Here is a 17,783-nt window from a genome sequence, read left to right on the forward strand (position 1 = left end):
TGCTGCCACCTTTTCACCCAGCTGTATGTCTTGTCCCACAGTCCCTTCCCCGCTACTATAGTACCATTTCTCCCTACTATACCTGCTATCCCACATCCCCAGTCCCTTCTCAGAGGCTATTATCCCCCCACTGCTACTATAGGCACCATCTCTCCCTACTATACCTGCTATCCCACAGCCCCAGTCCCTTCCCAGAGGCTATTATCCCCCCACTGCTACTATAGGCACCATCTCTCCCTACTATACCTGCTATCCCACAGCCCTAGTCCCTTCCCAGAGGCTATTATCCCCCCACTGCTACTATAGGCACCATCTCTCCCTACTATACCTGCTATCCCACAGCCCCAGTCCCTTCCCAGAGGCTATTATCCCCCCACTGCTACTATAGGCACTATCTCTCCCTACTATACCTGCTATCCCACATCCCCAGTCCCTTCTCAGAGGCTATTATCCCCCCACTGCTACTATAGGCACCATCTCTCCCTACTATACCTGCTATCCCACAGCCCCAGTCCCTTCTCAGAGGCTATTATCCCCCCACTGCTACTATAGGCACTATCTCTCCCTACTATACCTGCTATCCCACATCCCCAGTCCCTTCTCAGAGGCTATTATCCCCCCACTGCTACTATAGGCACCATCTCTCCCTACTATACCTGCTATCCCACAGCCCCAGTCCCTTCCCAGCGGCTATTATCCCCCCACTGCTACTATAGGCACCATCTCTCCCTACTATACCTGCTATACTACATCCCCAGTCCCTTCTCAGAGGCTATAATCCCCCCACTCCTACTATAGGCACCATCTCTCCCTACTATACCTGCTATCCCACAGCCCCAGTCCCTTTCCAGAGGCTATTATCCCCCACTGCTACTATAGGCCCCATCTCTCTCTACTATACCTGCTAACCCACAGCCCCAGTCCCTTCCCAGAGGCTATTATCCCCCACTGCTACTATAGGCACCATCTCTCCCTACTATACCTGCTATCCCACAGCCCCAGTCCCTTCCCAGAGGCTATTATCCCACAGCTACTATAGGCACCATCTCTACCTACTATACCTGCTATCCCACAGCCCCAGTCCCTTCCCAGAGGCTATTATCCCTCTGCTACTATAGGCACCATCTCTCTCTACTATACCTGCTATCCCACAGCCCCAGTCCCTTCCCAGAGGCTATTATCCCACAGCTACTATAGGCACCATCTCTCTCTACTATACCTGCTATCCCACAGCCCCAGTCCCTTCCCAGAGGCTATTATCCCCACTGCTACTATAGGCACCATCTCTCCCTACTATACCTGCTATCCCACAGCCCCAGTCCCTTCCCAGAGGCTATTATCCCCCCACTGCTACTATAGGCACCATCTCTCCCTACTATACCTGCTATCCCACAGCCCCAGTCCCTTCCCAGAAGTTATTAACCCCACTGCTACAACCTCTCACCCTACCATAATTGTGGTTGTAGTAAGTCTGCCAAAACTGGCATTTAAAATTTCTTATCACTATGGCTTTATTAAGGAGGTTAGAAGACAGAGAATCCTTGTTTCAGATCATGACAGACAATGTGAGTCATAAATTAACATTCACTGATACTGCCAAGAACAGTACCACTGTAATTGAATTAGGCATCTGATCATGTAAGTAGAATTCTGCGCGGCTCATAAGAACATTTAAATGAAGACGTGTCCTTTCCATGTGACCCTGGGTGCCCTGCCCGAGGTTGCACCTACTGGGTGATTCATCTCTTGCTTCATTAGAAAACTCGTGATAGGTAAGTACATTAAATTGCTCCATAAGTGGCTGAATTAGTCAGATTCCTAGGTGGGCTTTTTGGCACAGGGCTCATAAACACAGCTGGAATTTACAGCATCAGACATTCTAAAGCTTTGTAAGCGTGCTCTTTATTCCCATGTATAATGCTAATATCCCGAGCTGCAAAATTCAACCACTTTGCTGCTGCGGAAATCATATAACCCACTTTTCTGCAGTTATTGGGTTCTCAGGTTTCCTGGGGTGCTTAAAATGCAGACTTGATGAGCCACATTCACTTATACATATATATTCCCCAATTCCACAGTGCTATCCCAAGTGCCAGATTTATTGATGTTACATCCTCAATCCCCCCTCTTAAATGGTAAATGGTAAATGCCGGGATCTCACTTCAGCAGAAATGGCATCAGTAGCCCAATGGGTAATTGTGGAAAGTGCTTTTTGGAATATTTTCAATTGAAGTCAATAAAACAGGGTAATAAGGAGTTACAGTTCATCCATTTGTATGTCTTTTTTGCACAAATGCAAAATATTTTTTTTAAAGTGTCACTATATCTTCTTTTTTAAAAAAAAATCTTCCTTTTGGTTTTTGGAAAGGAAACATTAAATAGTAAGTTCATCCTTGGGTTAAAGAACCTATAATATGGACCCGCTGGCCATATACGTAGCAATAATGATCGTTCGTTCCCTCCTTTGAGGTTCAGGGGTGAATCGTCAGATACATGTAGAAACAATAGGGATTCTACCTCCACCTAATGATTCAGCCCTAAATGCTAAATGCCTTCAACAGCACCCAATCAAAATCTTTTGCCCCGCCCAATTGACGAGACGACTGATATCCGAAGCTTTTTCGATATCAGTCGTCTCATTGATCCACCAAACAACACGTGTTAAACACATGCAATTTTAGTACTATTTTAGCATACTGGACAGGTTGCATTTGTACATGAGCCCTATTATCTGCAAGGCTTCTTTTTATGAAAGTCTTTATATTTTATAGCTTGTTCTTTATTTCAGGGTTTCTTCTATTTAGGGTTGCCATCTTTTTTTTCTTGTGATACCGGCCTTTGGGTTAGAGGAGTAGGCGGGAAAATGACCATTTGCACCTTATCCCCTCTTAAAAAGGGGGGCTCTGAGAAAAACATAATTGAGACAATTTTCCAGTATTAATTAGTTTTCATAATAATCAGTGGCAATTACCAAAAAATGCATAGCCACGTCGTGCTTGATATGGAGTAACCCTTGGAACTATGGAACTTGTGGCGTTTCTTTGGGTGTACATTGTGGGGCATACAGAGGCGTTTATGAATGCTGGGGAGTGTGGAGAAGGAATAAGAAGTATGGGGGTGTTCTATTGGGGTGGCTTCTTGCAAATATTTTTGTATGCACTACGTATCAACAGACGTGACTTTTGAGGGTCTAAATATGGGTGACTGGCAAGGACATAGCACCTATTGTGAACCTAGAAAGCAATGATTAAGTAGAGAAAAGCCCATATGACTCATTAGATAGGACATCTGCCCTGTAGCACTGGGGTTCCTTTGGTTACAGCCCTGGCATTATTTGCAAGGACTTTGTAAGTTCTCCATATAGTGCCATAGACTGCCATAACCACTTGGGTCTATGCATTCTGGGGGGCCACCAGGAAAATATGTACCCACAATAAGAACCTGTATCTACAATTTCTACTGACGAATTGCAAAAAGATCGCAACTGTTTCAACTTGTAAACAACAGAACTCCGGGCACTCTAATGATCCAATGGCAAAACCTTCTTTCAGACAGCGGCTACATGGAAGAAGTTGGAGAGCACTTTCCAGCTAAAGAGATTTAGACCTCTGGTGTGTGTATTCCCCCAGCCTGTATCAATAGCAGTCTGAAACCATATTCAGCTCTTTGCATTTCTACCACCCACTCGGGGCCACTGTATTACTTCCAGGTCTCTGGCGAGGGAGAATAATGGCTAATGGGAAAGCTAAGTGCTGCTTGCGTACAGTATTACATTGTGCCGGGAGTCAATGAATGCACCTTTTATAGATCTGCAGCTTCCTAACAACTAATCCCCATAAAGCACCCTCCTAAGGCATTCCTCTTAAATTGGCAGGTTGTCATGGAAACGTAACTGGGTTTAAAGAACAATAGGTTTAAAAATACAGGTTTGCACTTCATATAAAAGGGGTAAGTTACCGCGGCACGCTGCCAGATTTATAAGTGCAGGTTACCGTAACTTTAACAGAAAGTGGATGGCCACTAATAATGTTCTAATCGTAATATTTTGCCAAAATGTATTTAAATGTTTATAAAAGGGCACTTTAGGGTTGATAGTATGCTGGGCCTCATTCCATACTATATTTAATTGAAGGCAGAGGGAAATCTGACATGGATGAGAACATATCAGTGATTCTGATTTGGAAGCCTGTCAGCAGGCAAGAGGTTCATTTCGGTACATATTCCTGCACCTTTGGTCTTGCAATACACCCCTTCAGCTTCGTCTGATAAATTACTCTTGCAGGCACTGACGCATGGAGACTAAAGTCAGTAATTTTGAGTAAGCGTGGAAGGAAACCCACACAAACACAAGGAGAGCAAAGAGTAGTTCCCTGGATGGAATTGAACCTAGGACCCCAGCAAGTCATGCTAGGGATTGGCTGCTCAGCTAAGAGCTGTTATTATGTATTGCAGGCACTGACGCATGGAGACTAAAGTCAGTAATTGTGAGTAAGCGTGGAAAGAAACCCACACAAACACAAGGAGAACAAAGAGTACAGCAGATAGTTCCCTGGATAGAATTGAACCCCAGCAAGTCATACCAGGGATTGGCTCAGCTAGTAGCTGTTATTATGTATTGTAGGTGCAATAGTTTAGGGCAGGGATCCCCAACCTTTTCTACTCGTGAACCACAGTCAAATGGAAAAAGTGTTGGAGAGCAACACAAGCATAAAAAAGGTTCCTGGGGGTGCCAATAAGAGCTATAATTGGCTTTTTGTTAGCCCCTATTTGGACTGGCAGCCTATAGAAGGCTCTGCTTGGCTTTACACTGGGCTTTATGCAACCGACACTTGCCCCCAAGCCAGAAACTCAAAAATAAGCACCTACTTGAGGCCAAGGGGTTGGGGATCACTGGTTTAGGGTAACAGTTACACATAGCTTTACTACAAGGTTTATCCATAGGCATATATATATGGGCACAGGTCTCTTTAGATACTTCCCATGTGTCTTACTGAACTAGAAGCCTTTTGTCATTTTGTGGGACAGATACCTCTGGGCTCAATCACTGCTGGAAATCCTGCCAGGGTGGTTTTATCATGAAGTAGGCCGTAGCATAGAGTGCTATTTAAGTATCTGGAACTGGAAGACTGCAAAGCCAAGAACAACTGCTTATCCTCTAAAATGATAAAGACAGACTATATAATGGGCTCAGTTGGACAATGGATTGGAAGGTTCCAAACTCACTGCTATCCAAGTTTCTCAGAGTGTAGCAATTCATCTTTCCACTAGATACAGGCAGATCACTGAGCAATAAGCATTTAATGTAATGTATTAAACTACAAAATATTTTACTGTTATAAATCCCCTTATATCAGGGATTCCAAATCTAGGGATTGGGACCCAAAAATGGATCCACATGCTGTTTAGTATTAAAAAATATTATTTGTACAGTATGCCATTGTAAAGAAAACAATGTTTGGAGTCCCATCTGGGTCCTCTGAGAAACATGGGGTTTGCAAAGTTCATTAGAGACCCATGCAGGGAACCAAGAACCCCTAGCAATGACATGTTGCCAACATTTGGATTGAGTCTTATTGACTAAATGACTTTCACTCTCTGCAATAAGATATGGGCCATATTTTTGAAGGAGAGTGGTAAGAGCCTCTTTTCCCTACAAAATCAAACTGTTATCATTCAGTTTAGAGCTGGACCACTATGGGGGTGAGGATTTTGGTGCAGATATCTGTACGGGGTACAGTTTGCAACCGTAGCATAGGGGTGCAATCTGTTGTAGAAACACTGGGTTCCATGCAGTGCTGATGCAACTGGTGATGTGTACTTAGAGTTCTGTAAAATGTACCCAATTGGTTGTGGGGGTGAATGCATGGGTATTGAATACTGGTGAGGTACTGGAGATCTGTCATACAGTGGGTTACATTGCACTATATGGCAGTTGCATTGGGGTTCAATGGTCTTTAGGGTTAGTGGTGTGCACGCAATGCCCTACAGATGTAGTGGATGCTTTCCAATGTGCCATTAGGGTTGGTCACTATATTTGGCAATGGCTCCCAATCTGTTGGGCTGAAACACCAAAGGGGCCTCAAAGTAAGAGTTGAGGGTCAGCGTGATGACCATTTGGGGTTTGGGGCTTGTATGTTGTCCTCCTGTATTCTAGTTGACGCCCCCATGCCATATTCATACAAGTAGGTTAATAAGGTCCAGATGATGTGCGAGGTATTAAATAAAAAAAAGCTCCTCTGGGGCAGGTAATGATAAACATGTAACATGACTAAAAAATAATAGAAAGGTTGGAGAGCTTTGCTTGCAGCAGGGATCCCCAATCTTTTTTACTCCCCAACCACACTCAGATGTAGAATGTTCCTTGTGGATGCCAAATAAGGACTGTGATTGGCTATTTGGTAGCCCCTTGTGGACTACTAGCCTATAGGAGGCTCTGCTTGGAGTAAAATCAGATCTTGGTGCTTCCAAAACTTGCCTCCAAGCCAGAAATTAAAAAATGTGCACCTACTTTGAGGCCACTGGAAGCAACATCCAAGGGGAGGGAGAGCAACATGTTGCTGGTTGGGGATCCCCTGGAAGCAAGAAACCACCATGAAAATAATCAGTAATACACAATCCACTTAATTGTGTTAATCTATGCTATTTCCCCTTTAAAACCCACAGCTTTGGTAACAGTTCCCATCATTCTCTTCCAATAACGCAAAAACGAGGCGGCTAATGAAAACGAGCATGTTAAACGCCGGCATTTAGATAACGTCTCCTGATTTTACAGTCTTCCTGTAAGGCCAATTGGTATGCATTATTTGTAGCGTCTGGGAACCTATAGACAGCTTGGCTAAATAATGGATCTGGCGAGTGCGTCCGGGGCCTTCTGAGGCGCTCACATTACATGCCTGTGAGGATTATTCAATTAATATTCTTAAATACAGAGTGCGGGCAGATGCACCGGCCCCATATTTTCCTGTCCGCTGTGTTTCCCAGATGGATGGCGATGTTCGAATTAAACAAACATGACATTACAATACATTACATTTTCTACCGTTGCGCGGTTTATCCGTGCTATTTTCATTGGCTGCAGTACAAAGGCCTGCCTTGTAGTCGTTTGTTTTAAAGCATGTGAGCCCAATTGGTTTCCTGCAGGGTAAATACATCAGATATATGTTCTCAATAACGTGTGCTGTTGGAGGAATGCACCGAGGGTCAACTCCAGCCATTAGTGCCATTTTATCTGGGCCCTGTAATTGCTTCCATGAGTTCACTTTGTAGGCTTTGGAGGAAGCAACCGCACTGTGTTGGGGGAAGGGGGATTAGGCGCATCGTTCGGGGGCCACACAGAAACTGTGAGGTCAGCACAGCAGCCAACTGGTTTGCTGCCTGCAATCAAGTCCTTAGAGATTTCTCTAGAATTCTGTTCAGTACGTTCTGTGGGAAGCTGCCATGCCTCTCTCCAAACATAAAACAAAGTACAAGGCTCAGTTTTAGGGTAAGGCCTTTAGGTGCCCCCCAGAACCAGATGGCACCCAGTGAGGAAATAATGCTGCAAATCAATAAAGGGCACACAGTATATGTGTAATAATGGTTAGATGCTTTCCTTATATACATCAGAGATGTACATCTTGTGGCCCTCCAGCTGTTATTGAACTGTAACCCAAAGACAGAAGCGGTGTTAGTAATTCAAATTTGGGCCCCAACCTTCTTGTTCGGGGACCTTGTGCTCTAATGCTTGCCATGTTCATTACATGTTCCAATTTGGGCCCCAACCTTCTTGTTTGGGAACCTTCTGCTCTAATGCTTGCCATGTTCATTACATGTTCCAATTTGGGCCCCAACCTTCTTGTTTGGGAACCTTCTGCTCTAATGCTTGCCATGTTCATTACATGTTCCATGGTGAATATTCTGTATTTGCAGGCAGTATTCTCCTTGCGCTTTAGTTCAGAGGCCAACTATTCTTACCACAGCCCATATTCTCCTTAATATATGGTTCACAACCCAACTATTCTCTGTATTCTATTGTATATATCCTACACAGAGTATTCTCCTTATTGTGTGGTGCCCAGCCCATCTATTCTTCTTCCTCTGTCACTTACAGCCCATATTCTTCTCAATCCCAATTATAATTACGGGTGAGCAGCCCATCTAGGCTATTGTATGTATGTATGTATATGTATGTATGTATAACTTTATTTATAAAGCGCCACAAGGGTACGCAGCGCTGTACAGTCTTACAGAATACAAAATTACACACAGGGAGGACGAGTGATATAATAAATAAATACAATAAATACATATATGTATATATATATATATATATAAGTGCCATGTGGTATGAGACACAGTAGGAAGGAGGTCCCTGCCCCGTAGAGCTTACAATCTGAGTGATTGTCCTTACTCCTTAGTACACAGCTTATCTATTTTCTAAATTCCATGGTACATATCCTATGTGGAATATTCTACTTGCTCAGCCCAGTCTATGGTTCATAACCTATATTCTCCTTAATCTGTGGTGCTTGGTCTATACTTCTTATTCTATGGTTTCAGCTCATATTCTCCTTCATCCATGGTTCACAGTCCAGCTATTCTTACTCTATGGTTAGCAGCCTATCTAGGTCATCCTCTTTACTCTATGATGAGCAGTCCATCTATTTTCCATATTCTATGATGCATATCCTATAATATTATTCTCTTTACTCTGTGGTGCCCAGCCGATTCTCCTTATTTTGTGTTCCAACTTCCTCCTATTTTTATTCTTTGGTGAACAGCCCATTTGGTTCACAAAACAACCTTTCTATCTTGTAAAGAGCCCATATAGGATATTCTCTTTACTGTATGGTACACAGCACATAGTCTAAAGCAGGGATCCCCAGCCTTTCTTTCCCCAACTCGAGAGCCACAGTCAATTGTAAAAAGACTTGGAGAGCAACACAAGCACCATAAAAGTTCATGGAGGAGCCAAATAAGGGCTGTGATTGGCTATTAGGCAGCCTCTATGCACACTATCAGCTTACAGGGATTTTATTTGGGAGTAAATCTTGTTTTTATTCAACCAAAACTTCAGTCCGGAATTCAAAAATAACTCCCTGGTTTGGGGGTACTGAGAGCAACACCCAAGGGGTTGGGGAGCAACATGCTGCCCCCGAGCCACTGGTTGGGGATCACTGGGCTAGGGTATTCTTCTTACTCTACTGTGCCCAGCCACTCTACTCAACATGTAATCATGTCAGGGCATGCTGGGAATTCTAGATCTGTAACATTTAGGGATCCAGGTAAGAACCAAGGCCAGAAGTGTTCCCAGAATTCATCACATGACCTCTTATATCCTTATACTTCACAAAAGGGGGTACATGATTACCTACAGATATCTCACAACAAAGATCGTGAAGTGTGGAATGTAAAGCTTTACAGTGGGGTTAATTCTAAATAGCAGAGATAAATCAGCAATTGTTTTTTTTAGTCTGAGTCATCCTCTGGTACAGGCATTAATACAGTGAATATCACATTTCATCTAGAAGCTAATAAGATAGTAGGATTCACATTAAAACAGTTGAAATAAGAAAATAATGAAAAAAAAACATATTTTGTAACGTGACAGCGAAGGGAGGGTGGGAGCAGGCGCGGCGGCGCTATATTTAGAGGTTACCAGATGCATAGTTGAATGTGTCATTTTTAGAAGAAAGCAGATGTGACAGAATATAAAAGGCAGGACACCGACAGCGGCATACCCAGCAGGACATTGTCAGGAAGAAATAAAACAGCGGCGGCCCCTGAGGATCTTAAAGGCCAAATAGTCACCCACACATGAGTGTGACACCAGGAGGCATCAGATTCCTTCTGTGTGAGTGTAGTACGTACACATCAGCTTTGATTTCTCTTATGTAGGCAGAATAACAAAAGCAAATCTTTAAGTTGTTGCTACGGGTTACTGCCCTGGGGTTAATGCTTCCAGAACGAGTCCCAACACACAATGAAACCCCAATTTACTGGGGAGCCAATTTGCTAGGCACCCCTGAAGACTTTAATGGCTGGGACCCCAGGCTGGTATATGTCTTCAGAATTTGAAGCCGCCATGTTGTTTCTTCCTATTTCTTCTGGGGAACCCCAGCACCCAATGGAGGCATGCACCTGAACAAAGAACAAAAAACAAGAAGAAATAGGGTACAGGGTGGCACAGGGGATCTCTGGGAAGAAGAAATTAAATGGCAGCTGCAGCCTCTACACCCCAGAGTGCTGCATCAACTTCTTACAAAACAAGCACCGGCCCTAGAGATATCAACACCCCTAAATCCACCCCAACCACACCCTGTTCTGTCCAGACCAAACCCCCTGCTTTAAACCTACAGGTGGTATGAATACGGGTGACTTCCAACAGAAATTACAGGTCTGTTGCCCAGGGTCCCACGTTATAAGGACTAACAACAGAAGTCACAGAGTCCCATACAACTAAATTAGCAGGGCCCTCCAACCCAGGGGTCATAATTATTAAACCACTGGTCACCTGGGTATACGGCCCAGCAAAAAAGTAATTGGAGCCCAATTTAAAATGGCCCATGCACAACCTTGTCCCTGATCCACCTACTCACTCCGCTAACTTTAGGGCCGCTAACTTTAGTACCTCCTGTACTCCACTGATGGCAGCCTTGCAGGTAAGTAATAACATTTACTTTAGGCCCCCCACCAAGTCACTTTGGGCTTTATTATCCTTAATGTTTGGCGCAATGCAAAGGGATCACCACCGCTCCTCCTCCTCCACTGTGGGGCATCGGTGAGCTGGTCAGTGACTTCCCAAGTCGGGGTTCTGTACAATGGCAAGGAGGGAAGTGGGTGGAGATGATAGAAGTCAATATGGCAACCCCATCTGGTTTAAATTATTCAGATCCTTGCAGCATTTGTACTGGAGTGTTGTTCTTGGACTGTTATTATTATCAGTAGTAGTATTAGTGCCAACATATTCTGCAGCACTGTACAATAGCGGGTTGGATATATCAAATATATAGATTTCATACAAATACTGATGGATACAGGAGGTAAAGGATTATTAAACACATTCCTGATGTATATTATAACGTACAGAAATTGTACCTTTATTAACCTGAACATCTATAAGACTTTACCAGGGGGAAGAGATTCACTGTGTATAAAGAACTGAACGGTAATGCACAAAATGCAATGGGAACTAGGACTGAAAAAGTCTAATTCTTATTATGCTTTATTTATATAGCGCTTACACAGGGCGTCCATCATTCACATCAGGCCCGTCCCCGGTCCCCGAGGTCCCTATCACATAACAGTCAATTTGTCATCGGGAGCCAATTAACCTGCCTGTATGTGTTTGGAGGAGAACAATTAAACACCCAAAGGAAACCCACTCAGACACAGGAAGAATATACAAACATAGATCAGATAGTTCCCTGGGCCTGGAACTGAACCCACAGCAGCCTCTGAGCTGCCTATAATCTCAGTGGAATCCCTTTAATGTATCCCCTTTTAACAAGTTAGATATTTGTGATAATCGTTTATGCCTTATATAAACAGCCCCACGTGTTTCAACTTTATCTTGGAGGTCCCAGGTTATCCCTTATCATGTTTATCCACTGATTAGAAGACAAGTAACAGCAGGAAATAAAAACACCCTGAATTCATTTATTCACATAAAAGTTTGCGTCAGGTCTAGTAACCTATAGCAACAAATCAGATGTTTGCTTCAAACAGTCAGCCACTAAATGCCACCTTGTGCTTGGTTGCTAAAATGCAAAATTCTTTCCCAGAATTCCAGCATAATCGCACCAGCTACTACAATTCTGTCTGCAATTGTGTCAACTCTGGTGCAAAAGTACCATTTGCTGTGAAGTAGGCACACATTATGGTAGTGTTTCAACCTGCAGCATCATTTAGTGCAAGTTGGAGTGCCAGCCGGCATTCCCTGACATGCAAGTTAGGGAACGGGTAGCTGGCAGGAAAGCGGGGGACTACATACCTCGCCAGCTCCTCATGAATACAACTCCTCTGAATGCAGGCAGCACTGTATTCCTGGGGGAATGCAGGTCACTGTGCTCCATTATGGCACAAAATATGGTGGATCATACCCGTTATTTGCACTCTGCTAAATGAATGACCCCCTATATCCGTGTATATATATTAAGACCTGTCCCTATCACATTCAGTTCATTTTCATCAGGCCCCAATTAGCCTGCCAAGGGCTTGAAACAGGGGTAAGAATAAGAGGGTGCAACTGTGGGGGGTGCTAGGCACATACCTCTTCTGCCTGCAATTCAGATTGTAAGCTCTACGGGGCAGGGACCTCCTTCCTACTGTGTCTCATACCACATGGCACTTATATATATATATATATATATATACATACATATATGTATTTATTGTATTTATTTATTATATCACTCGTCCTCCCTGTGTGTAATTTTGTATTCTGTACAGCGCTGCGTTGTGGCGCTTTATAAATAAAGTTATACATACATATATACATACAATTCAAATCTGGCCATAAGTGCATCAGTGAGCAGGGGTTTCTTGTGTGACTGGTCAAGTGGCAGGGGCAACGGCATAATAAATAATATTTGGAGGGGCCTGACACGCACCAAAGCCTATTGACCCCCCTCCTCCCCGCTGTGAGTGTTTGCCTGCACAATCTGGCTCCCCAACCCCCCCCCCCCCCCCCACACGACCACAGGATCTGATTCCTCTACAGTTAAACCAATGGGCAGGGGTGTTGGTCCTGTGGTGGATACCATGGGGGGGGAGGTGGTTTGACAAGCGGGGGCTGCAGTGGGGGGACTAATCTTTTGGCCTGGTACTGAGCCTGCCTCTATAGTTATGGAGGAAACCGACACAGACACAGGCAGAACATACAAACTCCTTAAAGACAGTGCCCTGGATGGAATTGAACCCAGAACCTGAGTGCCTCACACTAGCCACTGAGCCTTTATCGCAATGCTTTTTATTTTCTTGGCCCTAGAAGTTATGCTTAGTAGAGTAAGTAGGCATTGCAGCTGCTGTAGTGCTGGGTTTGTACTGGAAGTCACTGTGGCCACAGCCACACAGGCCGCAGCAGTGCTGCAATATGTATTGGATCGCACATTCCTCTCCTGATTAATTGCAGGCTGAAATGGAGCCGGCTTGTTATTGGGATCTGGAAGTCACCCCTTTGTGCCCTTTAGACAAAAAAATTGCTCCCAAACCCCCGGAGCAGTTGAGCAATTGACTAGAAAGGTCAGGCTGCATTCCTCCGCCTGATTTCCCTGTGGGATTGACTCAGGGGCTTTGCAGAGATCAATGTAAAACAAATCTTTGGTGCTTAAATACTTTCTGTGAATTTATTTGAGTTGCACAGAGAAATAATCCCGTGCCGCGGTGCGACATGCAACCAGGACACAAAATAAACCGAATTTTTCTGCCCGGCCAAGGACAAGAACCCACAAAAGCAAGTTCTGATATCTGCGGATCAGCACTGAAACCCATCTGTCCTTATGTATAAAGTGTAGAGCCTACTGAAATGCAGGGCGGCCAACACATACTGTGGGGCCCTATACAAATTATTCATATGGGGCCCCCCATGAATACAAGCACACAGTACAAAAAATTTTGGCCACACCCCTTGTGTGAAAATATGAACGGCTGATGTTACTCTGTAATAAGAAGTTAAGAGTTCCATTAAGTAATGTGATAATTAATACTTGATTGGGGGTCAGTGGAGTTTTTCCTCAGTTTAAACCATACACCGGTGCCCCTGCTCTGGCTGTCATTGCTTGATATGGAAGTTGAGTTAGTTTTTGCATAAGTTACGTAAACTGCAAGTTTAAGGGCCCAATGATCTTGCATCAAGGCCCAATAACTAGTCAAAAATAGAAAATTAATGGAGAACTTTGTATAAAGTACTTACAAAAAAGCTTTAGCTCCTAGTTGTTGCTCTGTGCTGCAACCAAATACAACTGCAAAAATCCAAAAAGTAGGAAAAAAAGCTTCAGCAGATTTACTGCAAAACATTTATTGTGGGTAGTGGTAACCACTACCCACAATAAATGTTTTGCAGTAAATCTGCTGAAGCTTTTTTTCCTACTTTTTGGATTTTTCCAATAACGAGTCAGTAGTAGCTCATAAGAATTGTAAAACAATTGACGTACTAATAAGTTAAGGTGGTCATACACTATAAGAACCGCTCGTTTGGCGAGGTCACCAACTGATCTTCTCCTGATATCCCAGCAATGGGTGGGCAATATCGGGCTAATTCAATCATTTGGGCCTATGGCCAAACAATCAAATTAAAATGGCAGACATAGGTGCCATCGGTCCGGGACTGCATCAACAAGATCTGGCTGATTTCCTGATCCAACCAGACATTGGTTTGAATTACTACAAAATGAGCTATAGCCTACTACAGGATAGCTCCTGGAGCTCTTTGGCACTAGTTCCCAGAATTCCTTGTGTTTATTTGCATAAGTATGATGCAGTCTCCTTAACTCCTTTAATTTATCTGTGGATCCACACTCCTGGCTCTACATAAGCTGATCAGAAAACTCTGTACTACACTGATGAGCCCAAACGAGTCTGTAGTTGGGAATCTGATCAGTTGTTATCCTGGCTTCTGCTAGAAGCAAGAAGGCATGGGCGTCCGCAGAAAATTTTCCAAGGGGGGGCAGCTAGTATCATCCTGCAACAGACAAAAAAAAAAAATATATATATATATTTTTTTTTTTGCAGGATGATACTAGGGGAGGCTAAAGATGGCCCATACACAGACTGACCTACAGCTAATGTGACACTTAGTGGATTCGCTGCTGGCATAAAAAGTTAACCTCCCAACTACCTCTTGCCATTCCCACTGACTCCCAGGGATACTGTACAAAAGTGCGGGGGGTGCTTTTTTTTTTTACCCTAAAATGTTTAGTATGTAAAAGTATTCATACGCGCACTTCTGTTAGGGGATCTGCAAACATTTGTGTTTGTGATCAGTTAGCTTAAAGGGGTAGTTCGCATTCGAATTCACTTTTATTTTTAATGGTTTCTCAGTTATTTAGCTTTTTGTTCAGCAGCTCTCCATTTGGTATTTCAGCAGCTATCTGGTTGCTAGGGTCTTATTTACCCTAGCAACCAGGTAGTGGTTTAAACAAGAGATGGGAATATGAATAGTTAAGGGGCCTACTTGGAAAAATAAGTAATACAAAATTATAATAATAATAAAATTGTAGCCTCACAGAGCAATATTTTTTGGCCCCCATTTGAAATCTGTATAGAGGCAGAAGAGAAAGGCAAATTATTCAAAAAAATTAATAAGAAAGACCAATTGCAAAGTTGCTAGGAATAGGCCATTTTATAACATACTAAAGGTTAACTTAAAAGTGAACCACCCCTTTAGATGTGTTTATGTTAGTTTTATAGCAAGAAAGGCAGTGGGTACTGACTCCCCATTATATACAGTGAGACGCAGTCCGTATTTACAAACCCAGCACATTATATACAGTGAGAGGCAGTGGGTACTGATGGCAGATATTCAGGCCCTGGCACTATAACACTGGCACTGATACACAGCATTGGCCCCACTGTAACTTACTATAAATGAACAAAACAATGACAAAAAAAAAAAAAAATAGTAAGTGCAAAAACAACAACAAATATATAAACACACAATGAGCTTTTTCAGAGGGAAAGAGTTAACTTACCCTCCATGTGTTAGGGTAGGGGATAGATTATAAATTATTATAGATGTCAGGTCAGGCAAAAAACAATTTAATGTCAGCTAGTGATTCTTTAGAACTGTATAGTACCTGGGTATAGTGCCTGGGTATAGTGCCTGTGTATAGTGCCTGCGTATAGTGCCTGGGTATAGTGCCTGCGTATAGTACCTGGGTATAGTGCCTGGGTATAGTGCCTGTGTATAGTGCCTGCGTATAGTGCCTGGGTATAGTGCCTGCGTATAGTGCCTGCGTATAGTGCCTGCGTATAGTGCCTGGGTATAGTGCCTGCGTATAGTGCCTGGGTATAGTGCCTGGGTATAGTGCCTGGGTATAGTGCCTGGGTATAGTGCCTGCGTATAATGCCTGCGTATAGTGCCTGCGTATAGTGCCTGCGTATAATGCCTGCGTATAGTGCCTGCGTATAGTACCTGGGTATAGTACCTGGGTATAGTGCCTGTGTATAGTGCCTGTGTATAGTGCCTGTGTATAGTACCTGTGGGATGAAATCTGCAGCAAAAGTTGAGAGTTGGTTCTTAGGTAAAGTTACAGCTGCAGATTCTACTTTTCAGTCTTCATTTCTGTTTCCAGTTTACAAAATCTCCCGATCCCTGTGTGCATCTGTGCTCTGATTGGTCAATTTTACTGTCTGTCAAGGAAGCTGTGCTCTGATTGGAGAATCCACAAGAAGAAAGATCCAATCGGAGCACAGCAAAACGGGCTTGAGGAGACAGTGCAGAAAGGAGTAAGGTTTGTTTTTTTTTGCTACTTTTCCAGGGGGGGGGCAAGTGCCCCCTCTTGCCCCCTTCTGTGGACGCCCATGCAAGAAGGGGCATTTATATTACAAAGGGCAAAAGAGTATATGTCCAAAAGCAAGTGATAATGTATTGGGGTTGGATGGCTTTTTAGCAAGTGAGGGTATGGACCGGTCCGATTGCCATCTTGGAGTCAGGAAATTTTTTCCCCTCTGCGGCAAATTAGAGAGGCTTCAGATGGGGTTTTTTGCCTTTCTCTGGATCAACTAGTAGTTAGGCAGGTTATATATAGGCATTATGGTTGAACGTGATGGATGTATGTCTTTTTTCAACCTAACCTACTATATATGTTATTGCACATCTTGACTCAACTGCTGAATTAAATGCTATAAAGCCCAAAGTGTGCCGCTGCCCAGCAGGCAAAAGCCGATACCAACTGCAGGGCACAGCTTGCTTCTAAAGTCCTTCGTGACCTCTGTGGCTCTCAGGATCATCTGCCTTTATGGCCTGAAGATTCTCATTCCTGTCAGTTCTTGTTTTCTTTGGCAACGGCGCTTGTCACAGGCTAAAAACAACTTCAGCCTACGGTGCACATAAAAGCAGCACCCTAACCAAAGACCCCCAGCAAGTGCTCCTTTAAGGTAACCGACGACAGGTCAGCGGGACAGCTGGATTAACGCTGTATGGAACAAGTGTTGACAACATCATTCTGACAGGCTGCCATCCATGCTCTTGTCTCCCTGGGACACTGATGCCGTGGGTTATTTTGCACACAATCCAAAATAGCTTAGTCTCAAATATCCCATTGGCTGTTCGCTTAGACCACAGTTATAATCAGTATTCTTTATTTATATAGAGCCAACATATTCTGCAGTGCTTTACAGAGATTATATATCATTCCCATCGACTCTTTAGGGGTGTTTATAAATAACCCCCCACAAACACCATAAGAATGAATACATTCATGCATAAAAATATAAATATATTGGTGCTGTATTACATTAATAATCAGTAGGCATTGCACCCCTTTATTGTACAGCGCTGCGGAATATGTTGGCTCTTTATAAATAGGAGTTAACAGTAATAATAGCATTCTAACAACAGTCTAGGGTTAGGATTATAATGCACAGAGCATAAAAATCTTAGGCAGTTACTATTGCACATTATTTATCTTTCAGAAGCAGGCAGGACAGGCGGAGTCAGGCAAGGCTGGCATTCCACTAGGGTCACTGGGCTCGGGAGGTTAGGGTCATCAGAGTGAGACAAGGCTTCAGCTGGGTCAGGCACATTACTGGAATCAGAAAGGTCTGGGATGGCACCAGGCAGGCTGGGAAGGTTAGAGCAGGCC

Source organism: Xenopus tropicalis, chromosome 9, assembly GCF_000004195.4.
Source record: "Xenopus tropicalis strain Nigerian chromosome 9, UCB_Xtro_10.0, whole genome shotgun sequence".
Classification (NCBI taxonomy): Eukaryota; Metazoa; Chordata; class Amphibia; order Anura; family Pipidae; genus Xenopus; species Xenopus tropicalis.